A 12,572-nucleotide genomic window follows, 5' to 3' on the forward strand; every position below is an offset into this window, starting at 1 on the left:
GGGCTCAGCATCCCTGCATACAGAGCTGAAGGGCTGCTCTAGACTCCATTCTATGCCACCCTAAAGCTCTGTTGTAGATGCCCAATGTTTGCTGGACACCCAGGAGATTAAGGCACTTTTGAAAATGTGTCAGTCGGGATCTTTTAGTAGCCAGTCTTTTTCTTTGCCTTAGGCGTGAGCTTGGTACAATTGTTACCTCTGAATGCTCCTCCCATTGCAATAGAAATCACTCTACTGACTCAACTTAATAGGACCTGAACTTGCTGCGGTTTTCTGCCAAGAAAGCAGAATCTTTCAGCTCTCTGTGCACAGGAACAGAGATGTTAAAATTAGCCACAAGCAGTATATTGCTCCCTGAATACAAGAGAGAGGTACTGCAATTTGCTGCACAAAGGCAATCAGTTAAAACATGAATCCAGAAGTAACAGATTTAAAGCAAGTGTTCTCTGGTTTGCTAAGACAACTATTGTGCACGCAGACATCACACAAATAGCAAAATGTGTACGTTCAGGTTTTGTTTGAGAACCCCTGTGAGGTCACAGCAGATAGCACTGTTACTTATTTCAGCATCTTAGAAACAAGCACTGAGATGCTTTCTAAGCTGTGAGGCACAGAGCACATAGAAAAGTCACTTTCTGTGTCTCTTATTTCTATTTCTCTCTGCTGGTGGAGTACCCATTTCAGCTGTTACTGTTTCAGTTAATCCCTGTCCCATTTCCAAGGCCACTGGAAGAGCTGAGTAATTTCCACCAGTGCAGCAGGTTCTAGCAATCGTTGTTAAAGAATGAGGAGGTAGAGAAGAAGACACCCTCAGAGTTCCTGCTCAGTTGGATTCTGTTCAAACTAACTGTGAGACATAGCTGCAGAAACAGACCTTACAATATCCCAAATAGGCTGTTTCTGCTTCCCATTCCTAGGCCAGCAGAGGCGCCTGAGTTATGACATTCACGTGTTTTACCATACTGGGGACAGACTGTGAAATCGTAAGTGTGTAGTGAGGACACTGACTCCCATCTCCATGCACTTGTTCAACTTGCTAATCTGCAGAAAAATGAGCCCAGCTAAAAAGAAGAGGCTGGAAAGGTGCTGAGGGCCAGAGCTCACATGAAGACAGCCTGGTGCAGCCAGGATGGGTGTGGTGGAAAGTAGCAGAGGGAAGGCTGGGAGTGCAGACTTCCCATTGTGGATAGGCATGCTGGTAAGGTTGGTGTGGACATTAACAAAACTGTAGCACTGGTGTGTGCAAAGTCCTAAGGGCTCTTTCCCTCTCCAACTAAAAGCAGGTGATATTTTTAAAATGTAGAAGATACAGAACCAGGAGCAGAAGCAGAATTTGTGAGGGTTGGTAAGAGCCTTTTGTCTTACAGACAAACAGTTCTGTGAGCAGCAGATCCCATGAGTGCCCGCATCTCAGGGCTTCCTTCTGCCACGAGCACTCAAAGGTCTGATGGGCTCTGGGTCCTGCAGCCTGGAAACCTTCTTGCTGCCTTCTCCCTCCTCCCTGCCCACCTGCTTTCAAGAACTTAAGACACTTAATAAACCCTATGCCACTGTCAAATTTGGTCAAAACATTCTCTAAGATCATAAAAGATTTGTTTCACCATATGGAAGGAGAGATTAACAATTAATAGTCTGTCCTACTGCATAATGACTTTTTCGTTAGGAAGCAGATACAACAAAATTATATAAACACATTCCTACTCTATTAACAACCACTTACAGGCCAACTTATGCTTCTGGTTATATAGCTGTAAGTACAGAAACACTCTGATTCACCACTTAATTTCAGTGACAGTGAAGAATAACCTGAAGCACCAAACCAGACTGGCATATACACACCACCTAAGTACTGCAGTTCTCTGACTAGCAGGCAAGAGTGTATGTTTATCAGAAACAATGGGGGCAGCACATATTAAATCTTTGAATGACTCCTCACTTGTGTCTGGCAAATTAAAACATCTGAAATAGCAGGTTAGAATTAGGAGTACAGTATGGCATGCCTTAATTTTCCCTTTTTAGTAGCACACCAGAAGTATTTATATATATCCTAGAAAAAGCTGTACTCTGCTGTCTGAGGTACAGCATTCTCACAGGACATTCCTAATCTAACAAACATCACAAAGTGAACAAAGCAGAATGAATTTCCTTTGTTACTGACTACTGCTACGTTATAATAAAAGAATTTTAAATCTGAATTCATTTTGTTCAGCCATTGTTTTATGCCTACTTTTGTATTCTATTGGATTAGAACAGATTAATTTGTTTGAATTTTCTTCCTAGACACTTTTCATGTCCTGGCTCAGTAACAAGGCTTCATTTTAAAAAAAAGAACAAAGTCTCAACATCTTCTGTAATTCTCTCCTTCATGCTACAGTTGCTTTAAAAAAAATAAAAATCTTAACAAGTTTAATATTTGGACTTATACTAGCTGGCAAAGTAAATTTCTCAGTAAATGACAACACTTCTTCAGATAGTTGTCTTCAGCCCATTTTTTAACACTTTATACCACTGCATTGCCACAGGCCCCAGATCATTTATTCTAGCTAGTTAGCTGAATTCTTGCTTCTACCTCTGTATTGACGGTTCTGACAGGAAAACCTCTGTTACTGCCAATGGAAAACCAAGATGTGACAAAGTTGAAAAAAAAACTTTATGAGCCCTCTCTGAGACAACAGACTGCACCTCCACTTGCCCTGAAAGCCACCTTGCTTGTCAGGCAGAGCTAATGTCCCCTATGAAAGCAGGGAAGCCAGTCCCAGACATGCAGCTTTTCCTAACTGTAAACTGGGGGAACTCGTGCTGTCGCACCCTAGCAGGTGCTCAGCTGCTGGGCCAAACCAGCAGCCTCTCCTTGTCTGACCTGAGGGCTCTTAAGAACACAAAACTCCTCCCAGGCAGCCTGTGTATCTTCTGTCCTTAATCAAGTGGGTTGCTGCCCTTTCATTTCACCAGCTGGAAGCCAGTAGCAAGTAATGGGAAGCTTCCTCCACAGCAGGTCCCAGCTTGTGTTGTTCCAGTCCTAGGCTGGGCTGTAGCAGGAAGAAGGAAATGGCTGAAACTCTGTACTTAAGGAGAACAGGGATGGGTTCCCCTCTATACCATCTCAGGCAAACCACTTATCCTACTTTCCAGCTGCAAACTAAAGATGACTGCTTTCATCTGCTGTTTCCATCACAACACTGTTCCAATGGTCACCAAGACCTGGTGCAATGGGGCCATGGTATTGTTTGGAGTCTCCCAGTCCTACTCTCATACAGGCAAAAATAACAACTGGAAGCAAAGGCATTCTTATGCCAGGTCACTTTAAAACCTGTGCACTGAATATGAGCATTCTCCAGTAGATTCAGTGGGATTTCCTGCAGCACATACAGCAGTGCACTTTTACCCAGGGTAGGTGGCATTTGCACTAGCCTGTTTTTCATGAAGATCTAGCTGATTCCTCCCTAATAACAAAAGAGTGATCTTGAATGACAGGTATTAGCCAATAAATCAATTAGCCATACTGATAGAAATTTTGGGAAATAATATTCTAGGATAGCAACACAAATAAAGCTGGACAAACAGACCCAGAGAAAAGTGAGTGACTTGCCCAGAAATGTGTTTTCACAGTATTTAATGGTAGCAAGTGTTATTCTGGTACAGGGCAAAGAAAGAAAATGATAAGATTTACACACTAAGCCTAGAAAACTCAACAACCATGTCCTGTGACAATTTTAAAAAGTCATTAGTTCCTTTCCCTGTGAAAAGTAACACTGAAAACTCCCCACGCTCTAGCACAGTAATGGCAGCAATTCCTTGGCATCCTGTTCATGGATCACTGTCAACTTTCTGAATGCACTCTGGGCTACCACACTGCCTTGTAACACCAACCTTTTAAGGCAGCACGGCTTTGCAATCCGGTAGTGATCTGTGAAGCATAGCGGAGAATCACTGCTCTTGATAATGAGACTTCAGCAAATCTCGAGTGGACTAATGACAGAGCTGCCTACACTCAAGGTCAAATTGTTTTGCTGGCAACAATTTTGGTATTTGATTTCTAAAGCTGAGGCAAGTGGAATGATGACGAATCCAGTACTTCTTCACTTAGAGGTTATTAACTTAAATATCAAACCACTAACTTCAGCTGTAACTCCTGGGATTTGACTCGGTCGTTCAGTCTAGAGTGTCTTGCTGTAGCAGTGGCAGCCTTGAGGAAAGCAACGAGACTTATCCTAAGCCTTCTTCTGGAATCAGATTGCACAGTAACATGGAATTCCTGGCACTGTGGTACAGTAAACAGTTCTCCTATGTCCAGGATATAACACCAGAACAGATGATAATAAATAAGCCGCTTCAACAGGGCTGTGAAAAATGATCCATGACATATCTGTAACATAACAAATGTCATCTCAGAACGGGCTTGTCTGGATGCCTACAGGAGAGCACCAACTGTCTGGCTCAAATTTGCAGGCTCCTCCTGGAAGGGCGCTGTGAGCAGACTGGTGACTGACTAATTCCGCACAGCGGCTCCCTACCTACGGAGTGCTCGCTCCAGCTATTAGTGTCACAGCGTATCAAACGGGCTGTCACAAACCTGTTTATCACCCTTTCCCAAACTGCAGCAGGTATCCAGCAGCAGCTATTCTGTATGGATCTATGCACACATTAAGTGTAAGCTCTCTGGTAAGCTGGACCAGTGCATCTCATTCAGGAAAGAATTACAACCCTCAGGTATCCTGAGATCACCACAGATACATGGGATTAGAAGTGCAGCTTGCTACATTAAAAGTCTCTCTTCATGATCCCTTTAAGAGCAGTTCACAAAAGCCATCTCCAGCCTGGTGAGACCATGTTTCTTTCTACAGGCAGTGGAGAAGTGACCCGGATGGAGAACAAGGTCATCCAGAACAGAAGCCCAACCTAACCATCCCAGAGGCCTTCTCTCTATTCACTGCTATGGAGCCTTTGCAAATACACCCTCATTTCATGCTGTCAACTCCTAAGACTTGATCTCAGAGTATTTGATTTGTTTCTCTTGAAGGACCTTTTCTTTGAGTCATTTAGTTTTCCAATAATATCATATATTTGGTAAAATACAAACATACATACATATATAATTATTATAAAATACATAGGCCTTGCTGTTGTGGAGAAAATCTGGACTTCACACTTTCAAGTTAAAAAAAAAAAAAAAGTGGAGAAATCAAAAGGTAAAATAAAACAAACAAGATATTACCTCAGCTTTTTTTAAAGCCAAGCTCATGACATGTCATGCTGTGACAGTAGCAATACTAACTTTGTTTTACTGAAACAGTCTAAGAAATAATTTGAAATTTGCAAATGGAATACTTACATTTGCCTTGGGTCTTTTTCCAAAATTTTTCCAAATTTTTTTATTTTTTAAAGGTAAAATTTATAAATAAAAATTTGTCTTTCTCAAATTCTCACATTTATTAGAACTTTGTCATTTTAAGACAAAATCAGCTTTTGACAGCAGATTAGGGAAAACTCTGCCTCCTTTTAATATCTGCACACATAAGAATTGTAATCAGTTTTCCCAAAACATTATGAGCATTGCTAGTGACTGACAGTCACAGTTGCTTTAAGTAAAAGGGACTTCCAAAAGGTGTAAAACTTTGTTCATTCTCAACAAGCTTCCAGTGAAATGACCATTTCAGAAGGCATTTACGTATCTTTAAAGTCATGTCTAAAATTCTGAATGTTGCTCAGAGAAAGAAGCAGTCTTAAGTACATGCTGCCTTGTTAGCTGATGATTTACACAACATGATACTAATATTCTAGGTCAGTTCCTATTTTCCTTCACCTGGATAATATTTGTGGAATTCCTCTTGTATTCTTCTATAACCACTAGAGGAAAAGAGGGAAGTGCTGCAGCAATTTAGAATCATTCACTTTTCCAAAGGAACGGATGATTCAATACCTGAAGTTTACCCTACAACCCCTACATTTGAGGTGAAGAGGATTTTATTTTTATTTCACTGTTGGAGCTCTTTGAACTACCTCAGACTAGATTTTTAAAAGTTAATGCACATGACTATTTAACACCCATGTTCTCTAGTAAGAGTGAATTAATGGCATTCATATTTAGTTCTTGGAAGAAATTTCACAAGGAGATCCCCCATACTACAGGCTGGCATTCAGCCAGTAGCAGTAACTTGCACAGATCATGAACAAGTCTCCAGCTCATGATCTGCAGACAAGGAACTGGCACTTCTGGGAATGCCATATCTTGCCTGGGCAGGCAAGTCCTAGACTCTGCCTGTTACAATGTTCTCTTTGTCTGGTGGAGCTTCAGGTTACAACATCAAGAGTTTTCTAACTTTCTGTAGCATCACAGGAGGGGAACAAAGGAATAACCAGTACCAACAGGAATTTGTGATCTGTTTTCCTGACTCCATGTGCTCTGTATCTTAAATGTCATAAAACAAAGACCCCTAGCACATGGGACCACAGGACATAGAGGAGATGAGGATGTAACACAAGGTCTCTCTTCTGCCCTGTATTTTTCACATATAACTTCTGTAGTATTTTGAGAAATATTAAAAATACCCATTTTATTTGACATCCTCTGTGGACAACAGAAGTCTGTTTTGCATACCAGTGGTTACTTCTATTAGGAAATCACTCCACACACATTCAGTCTACATTTCCTTACATTAAGCTATTGATCTTTCTCTTAGTTCCAACCTCTGGTTCGTACAATCCACAGCCTTCTGGTTTTTGGCATTAAAATCTGAAGATGATTAGCAAAGCATTGATGTAATCAACTTTTAGCTATTTAAAATGTATACAGGGACATTTTGTTTCTGTCACTTTTTCTAGACTTATTGTTATGGTGAATAGCATTCTTTATTTACTCTCGAAGGGAAGATGAAGAGTCTCCCAAGAGGAAGAAACAACTTCCTAATACAAAAATAAAGCACTGAAGAATACAGTCCTGGCCCATGTATAAACAGATAGACAAGACATCCAAGAAACAATGGGAAAATGCTTTTTCCCTTGGTAACTAAAGGTCATAAGCAGTGGTGTTTACTACTCCAGTTTTTCCCAATTTCCAGGGTGGAAAACAGAGGAAACTTTTATCTCCAGTCCAGTCCCCAAACACGTAATTTGATCTTATTGCACTGCCTGAACCCTACAGTAATCTGTGACCCATAATAGAGTTTCTGTGCACCCATACACACTCCTAGCAGCAAGACCTTGTGAATTGTCACTTAATAATTTACCCATATTCCATAACCTAAATTGGTATTCTTCATACCAGTGGTTAATACATAAACCTGACACACAAATACATAATACTTGGTCTGCTTAGCCACAGTGGGCTTGGGGCTGCCACAGCTGTATGACTGTCTGTATGCAAATAAAAAGATGCCTGAAAGGTTAAAGTGTGTATATACCATGTCAAACAGCCCTGCTATGAAAGAAAATATGTGGGAATATGAGTATCAAGACAAGGCTATAATCCCAGTAGGGAAGTCCTCCAAATGGGCAGAGTCACTCAAGCAGCTGGCTGCAAGGGCGGGATTTGGTTCAGGATTAAGGCACTTAATATGCAGTCAGTCTGTGAATCCCTACTACAGTCAAAGGAGACCTACTGAATACAGTCAATGAAGCTTATAGAACTGTTCTGCTGACAGCTGAGAAGTGTCTGCTCCAAGGTAAGCTAAATCACATGATTCCATAAACTCCACTGATTTACCTCTCATTGACTACAATGGGAACTGAACAGGAACATGACTTTGGTTGTAGAAATTTATACATAAGTATCTACAGTTACAGTTGTTCTCTAAAAACTTCATCTAGAGTTTTGATCTGGGACAAAATTCTGCTCCAAATGGCAGGAGGAACTCCACATGGAAGATGACCTGCAGAACCAAAGGCTGAGTCAGGATTGTGAGACTTAACATTTGGATGCACATGGTGAACAAAACCTCTGGGATCATCAGCAACTTGCTGCAGATGTTGGCTGCACCACTCCAAAAGACATAAACATAGAAAGCTGCTTGCTTCCTGAAGAGACTGGTAAAGAGGCACTCACATGAGTGACTGTAGTTAAAGCAGCATTCTGAACATTTCCACAGTTGCTGGGTTTGGCCATGCTGACTTAGACTGACAGTCTGGTCAAAGATGGACCAAGAGTCCCATGGATGCCTTCAGATGCATGCAGCAGTGGGAACACAATACTGGGTACTCAAGTCTAGTGAACTGCTGCAGGCAGCCTCAAGGACAACATTCCTTTTACCTCCAGTACAGCAGGACATGAATAGGCCTGCAATGTGTGAACACCATTTCTGCACCTTGCTCACAGCTGCACCTACACCTTCTGCTCTGTGACAACAGCAACAACAGTGGTTCTGACCAGAGTTCCCAGATGCTGAATTCACAGTGCTACCCACAGCTGCAGTCCCACTGAAGCACGAGGATCAGTATCTAAAGCATCAGGGTAATCTAGGGATAACTAGATCTAGAAACATACAGAAAAAGATCAGAAGATGTATTTGAATTAACTGGTTCCTCCTCTTCCTTTCCTTGCCAATCCCCTTCTTGCATGAGAATATGTCATCAGCCTCATAATTACAACACCCACATCCCTATTACCATAAGAAAAAAAGCAAAGTAGATGCCCTTTATGTGCCCTTTTCAAGTCCTCTGCACATTTCCTTCTACTCCCCTAGACATGATGGGCCAGAGTTAACCTGTTTCCTCACCTGATGACTTTGTGACAACTCTCAGCAGACACCGTCTGCAAAAGCCTTTCCCCTGCAACACGGCAGAGCCAGCCTGCAACAGATCTATTCATAGAGCAAGAGAGAAAAACCTTCTCAGGATTGGAGGCTCCTAGGTGAGCAGCGACAGTAACTGATCCAAATGTTTCCCTTGTATTGTATGATCAGCAAGAATGTGTGTTTTCATTTGAATTTTCACCCTTTGGTTTTCTGCATCTGGTAAATACTGGCAACGTAAATGTTAAGATGTCAGCTCTCTCTTCTAAGAAGTGATTGACAGTCCCTGAGTGCTCTGGGCTTTTTATAACCAATGTGACTGACAGCTTTTAAGTGGAAGCACTTCGTGCAAGTTTCAAATGTTAGTTGTCTGCACGAATAACATGGAATATTGGCTTTTCTTGTATCTATCTAATGGCATTTCCTCCTGCGCCAGCAGCCACTCTAAACCCTCAGTTGTTAAAAGATGGGAAAAAAAGTCAGTGTTCTCTGCTCTGCACATTTCCAAAGCTCTCAGTGTAACAAAAGGCAGAATAAACCAATGCCTGTACTTTAGGTTCTTGCATTTCAAAGCAGTGCAGCTAATAATTTATTTCTCTTTGCATCAGGCTTAGCTAAAAATGATGGTGTCTTGTACAGTAATATTTCTATTTTATTACTTTTAAGTACTCTGCACCAAAAAGTTTCAAGAAATCCAACAGTATTATTACTTTGTCAATGCACTCAATCAAAGTGCTAGCAACCATGCTACTGAGTTCAGGATATCTCTTGCCTTGCCCCTCTAACAACTAAGGAAAACAGATGCACTAAATATTAGACACAAAATTTAATACACATACCAGAAATGGACATGCTACTTCTCAAACAAATGTGCCAAAATTAGCACCTTGTACAATTCTGCACTTGAAGTCCAAGCATAGATAAAAGTCAAATTTAGGGAATTTAGTGCATGAGAAATTGTTTGATTAAAGGTACCTATTTTTAGTTGGCAACAGGCAAGCAATTTAAGAGTCGTTAATAAGCACATTTCAACTGTGAGAGTAACTTGTAAAAATATTGCTAGCCCTTCTACACAGAAAAGAGACTAAAGGTTTGAACAGTGTTCATTTACTGAAAAAGTTTCCCGGAATGGATTCGAAGTAGAAGGAGTTGAAGGACAACCTATTTTTCAAAGCTACAGAAATATCCATCATTTCATGTATACTTCTACACTGAAGGACTTTAATTTTGTATTTCTTCTACACTGTGTAACTCTGGAAATGTTTTCAATGTGAGCACTTCAGTGTGAATCAATCAAAAACATCTTGTGCTTTCTGAATAAAGTAAGGATAGAGGCTTTATATAAAGGTAGGCCACTTGAGATTAAAAAGCCCATTACCACAGAAAAATCAAAGAGTGAGATCCCTTTGTCCTTAGCCATCATGATGAAGATCAGGCGAAGGCGCACTCCCTTGATTCTTCCACTTTACAACACTCAGTGCACAGCCTCCCTATCACCCCTATCCAAAAGTCTGCATGCTGCCTGACAGCAGGGAAGGCACAGGCTGAGCCACCAGCCAGCAGGACAGAGTCACACCGTCCCTAGTGCTCCTCTCCCCAGACTGGCACAGCCCTGCAGCTCACGTGGATGATGCAGGGCACATACAAGAGAAACCTGCTCTTCAGTCCTCTCAATTTCTCTTTGCTGAAATGCACCCCTCTGCCTAGAAATACCTTGGGGGCTCAGGAAAGTGAAGCTGCAGAGTTAGAGAAAACAGTATGATACTATTTAGATTTTGCCATGCCATCCTAAGAATATTGTTGGAATGTGGAACAAACCTTTCCAAACCTGTAAACAACACATTCCTCTTAGTGGAGAGCCTCTGGCCTCCTACAAATCAGTTGTATACTATATGATATTCACCTCACTTTCATGGCTAAGGTGTGAGATTTTTGTAGTTACCTTTTCTTGTTTAGTTACATTACTTCAGTGCTTTTTCTAAAAAGAAATCTATGTAGCCATCATTCGTTAACTGTACAACATAACCTACTCAGAGAATAATACAATTTCCTCTTCAGCTTCTCATTTTTCTCAGCTTTAATGCAGCTGTGTAAGATTCTCCCCTCTCCAGAGGGCAGACAATAATCAGGTTAGGTTGGTATCTTTATGAGACTGACCTTAAAGTTCACTTAATTTTTTCTCCCATCCTCTCCCAACAGCCTTTCTTAAGTCCTTTCCAATACATTTTTTACTGTTGAATACACCTAAAAATAGAAAATGGAAACAGATTAATAATTTTACCTCAAAATTTATCAGTGTGCAAAATAAACAAATTACTGCTCAGCAAATGTAGAAATATACTTTAATCTTTAGTACCAACTGTGTTCATTCATTTGCTTTCTTTTTGTACAGAAAAAATTTTATCCTGGTAAAAATTAGAAAAGAGACAGAATACTAGTTTTATTGTCTTTAAAGAAAATAAGTGAAGTCACTTAATCCTTCTATGAAAAAACAAAAAAAACTTCTTGAAGTTTTGAAGAGCAATGCTTCATTTATACTGGTTTTAGGTACTATAAACAGTTAAGAATTTTTGTGTTCCCTCTGAGTAATTGACTTAAACATGCACAGCAACATCGATTAATCTAAGCCACATAATTTCCTGGAAGTGTTTTCTTTATATCAATGTCTTTCAGGCTGCAAATTACAGCCCAAACAGAGCTAGTGAAAGTTCTACAGAACTACAAGTTATTTTCTCAAATTTCCAAAACCTCCTGCTCCCCACAAACAAGTGGTAGTAAAAGAGAAAAAAGTATGTCTGCACTTGAGTGGTTTAAAAAAAAAGGAAAAGGAAAATTTTCCCATGGATATAAGTGTTTCAAGTTTCTACATCAAGTAATTTGAATTTAGAATACTTTCAAGTTCCTTCCTCCTCAAACTGTTCATTTCATCACTAATATGCACCACCTGCATTTTTAGAGGCTGGAAACCCAGGATTAGATCTGACAGCATGCATTTGCTAAAATAACACATTGATATATTTTACTTGTTATATTAGCTAAGATTTAACTAGCAATGATTTATTCCCGAACATTGCACTTGGCATTTGCTAGACACACTGAATACCACCAAGGTTAGCTACAGGGGAGTAGCTGTAACTCCAACCTTCCTTGCAGGAGAATACTATTAGGATGAAGAATCCATACTTTGGATGATTACAACACAATCAGCAAATAAAATGCTCTTCTGAGATTACTTCATTATCCCTCCAGTAAAATAAAGAAGCCCTAGAAAATACATAGTGTTCAAAAGAAAAGATAATTCTAGATTTTCACAGAATTCTTCAGCTTACCGTAACAAAATTTCAGTTATGGGAAAGTCAGTGAGCTGGTCAGTATCAGAGCATAAATTCCTGAGCCATGAAATGGGAGAAGATAGAGGCTTCTCAAGCCCAGCCATGCCAGTTTCTAAAGCTGAGACTTTCACCTTTATATAATGAAGCTGGAAGAACAGGTTCCAGCTACTGCACTCAGTAAGAAGAGAACGTCCAAAGAGATCTGGTATAAATAAACATGGAGTGAAGAAATTTGTCCTTGTTTTGTGGTGTAGCCATGTACTGCTGCACAGGATGGTTCCATACACCCCCAAGTACGTGACTTTGGAGGAAGGTAGGTTTATGTATCTGTCAGGTACTCTGAATAGAGCATGTTATCATTTAGTTTTGTTCTGGTTTTTAATAATGAAATTCCCTTCATTCTTCAGAGTGGGTTTTGTCTGGTGTAATCTGGTACTGTTCACAGTGACATTTCTGCAGGACAGCAGGGTTACGCAAAGGCTCTGTGGCCTTCCTGACTCAGTGGTAGGGCTGC

General features: G+C 40.4%; 1 protein-coding gene across 2 annotated transcripts in view; it reads right to left on the reverse strand.

Annotated features, from left to right (window-relative positions):
• ATXN1 (ataxin 1) overlaps nucleotides 1–12,572 on the reverse strand; it is a 334,709-nt gene that overhangs the window by 284,131 nt on the left and 38,006 nt on the right. The window contains exon 8 of one of the 2 annotated variants that reach the window (XM_064705217.1): nucleotides 10,884–10,970. The exons of the other annotated variant lie outside the window; for it this stretch is intronic. The gene's annotated coding sequence lies outside the window, so the exon portion shown is untranslated. The remainder of the gene's footprint in view (nucleotides 1–10,883; nucleotides 10,971–12,572) is intronic. 2 annotated transcript variants of the gene reach the window in all.

The sequence above is a fragment of the Zonotrichia leucophrys genome, chromosome 2, assembly GCF_028769735.1.
Source record: "Zonotrichia leucophrys gambelii isolate GWCS_2022_RI chromosome 2, RI_Zleu_2.0, whole genome shotgun sequence".
NCBI lineage: Eukaryota > Metazoa > Chordata > Aves > Passeriformes > Passerellidae > Zonotrichia > Zonotrichia leucophrys.